General features: G+C 39.3%; 1 long non-coding RNA gene across 2 annotated transcripts; it reads right to left on the minus strand.

Moving 5' to 3' along the window:
* Nucleotides 1-409: 409 nt before the first annotated feature.
* Nucleotides 410-1,318, minus strand: LOC142491975 (uncharacterized). Of its 2 annotated transcripts, none has more exons than XR_012800623.1 (3): nucleotides 1,259-1,318; nucleotides 805-871; nucleotides 410-439 (listed from the first exon to the last, which is right to left on the minus strand). It is a non-coding gene; the product is annotated as an uncharacterized LOC142491975 (long non-coding RNA). The 2 variants fall into 2 exon arrangements; XR_012800624.1 differs by lacking the exon at nucleotides 1,259-1,318 and adding an exon at nucleotides 963-1,145.
* Nucleotides 1,319-2,004: the final 686 nt, after the last annotated feature.

Consider the following 2,004-nt stretch of genomic DNA (forward strand, 5'->3'; position numbering starts at 1 on the left):
ATTAATTTCTAGCATTAATAATCACCTACATTGCTAAATATAAGATGTACTACGCATTGTTGTGATTACAGGCATTCATGCATGGAGTGATATGATCAGTCAATTGCATCCGTGATGAATGAGCTCCCGTAAGTAAACAAATAAGTACAGTTATCCCCTTTTCTCCAAACACCTCTATATTACATTAATGGAATTTATAAGGGAACATACATAAAATGTGATGAAATGGGAGTAATCATTTTCTAATACAATGCACATGAAACCTCAATAGTAGCTAAATGCATGTACATGATACAGAAAGTACATGTATGTTACATTTGTCTTTAAACCAATATGTTGGGTTTTTACTTCAAAAACTTATACGAATATTGAGGTAGGCACATCTTATGAGAGATGTCAGCAAATATACATATCATGATCAGTCATACTGGAGATATACCTATAATGCAATGGAACAATATATAAATTGCAAACATTGACATGCCATCTTCAGTACCGTAAGCAACACAGCAAAGTGTGTATTTGGTGTTAAATGTGCAACACCATGTATATTTCATGACATTCAAAATGTAAAGCAGCCTGGTGTACACATCATATGGATGTACATGTTACACTGCACCAATAACATTGTATGTAAGCATACTAGAAGAATGAATGACTATGGGCATACTATGTGTATTGTGTTTGCATAAGGAACAACACAATGCTAAAATATTACTGCTTTGTTACCCCAGTTGTATTCACATACACACAACTAATGTACAATTGAAGAGGGATTATATAACCTGTGCAACAATAACATACCGGTGCCACATCCCTTTGTGCACACAGCAGAGAAAAGAAAGGTGTGCAACCCATATTCATCTGTGTCCTAACAGAAGGTTATATAAAAAAACATTATTGTTAATATAACATAATTTAAATATATAAGTAGTACTAGGAACATATATGTTTTTACTTACAAGAAAAAAATGAATTGATGAGATTCTGGCGTGTCTGGCCACCACTGGCTGTTTGTTCATTTTCAGCAGCTACATGGGTGGGATGCTCGTCTACCAAAGGCTCAGCTAGGTCTGATTGTACATTGTGCCTGAGTGCAACATTGTGCAAAATGCAACAGGCAAGGATAATATCAGACACTTTTTGAGGCTTGTATAGAAGAGCCCCACCAGTTCTCTCCAGACACCTAAATCTGGTCTTGAGTAGGCCAAATGTCCTCTCTATAACAGATCTTGTAGAGATATGGGCTGCATTGTACCTCTCCTCTGCTTCAGTTTGAGGGTTTAGCACCGGAGTCAAGAGCCACGGCCTAATTCCGTATCCCGAGTCACCTATAAGGAATGGAGCACACATAAGCTTACATTAGTGATAAGATTCTACAATGCCAACATTCCTAAAGAAAAATGTGTTTTGTGTTAGAAAATCTAAATCTGTACTCACCCAGCAGCCAACCATGTTCAAAATGTCCCTCTTCGAACGCATGGAAGACTGAAGAGTTCCTCAGGATAGAGGAATCGTGACTGGAACCAGGGAATTTGGGTACCACATGCATTATCCTCATCGTGGCATCACATACCACCTGTACATTGAGTGAATGGTAGTGCTTACGATTGCGGTAAACATGCTCACTCTGACTAGGTGCAATCAAAGCAACATGTGTGCAATCGATTGCACCCAGCACACATGGTATCCCTGCTATATTATAAAAGGCATTCCTGAATTCCAGCCACTCTGTCGCCTCTGTAGGAAAATGAATATAATTCCTAGCGCGTCTATTGAGTGCATAGAGAAACTGGGTAAAGGCCCGCGAGAATGTAGATTGCGAGACCCCGCCCACTATGCCCACAGTTGTCTGGAATGACGCGGAAGCAAGATAATGTAATGAGCACAGCATTTTAACAGGCCCAGGGACTGCACGACCTCTGGCTGTCAAAAAATCTAAATCTCCCCTTATCTCCTCATAAAGAGATAAGATTGCTGCTGAACTCAAACGATAGCGACTTA

This window comes from Ascaphus truei, chromosome 4 (genome assembly GCF_040206685.1).
Source record: "Ascaphus truei isolate aAscTru1 chromosome 4, aAscTru1.hap1, whole genome shotgun sequence".
NCBI lineage: Eukaryota > Metazoa > Chordata > Amphibia > Anura > Ascaphidae > Ascaphus > Ascaphus truei.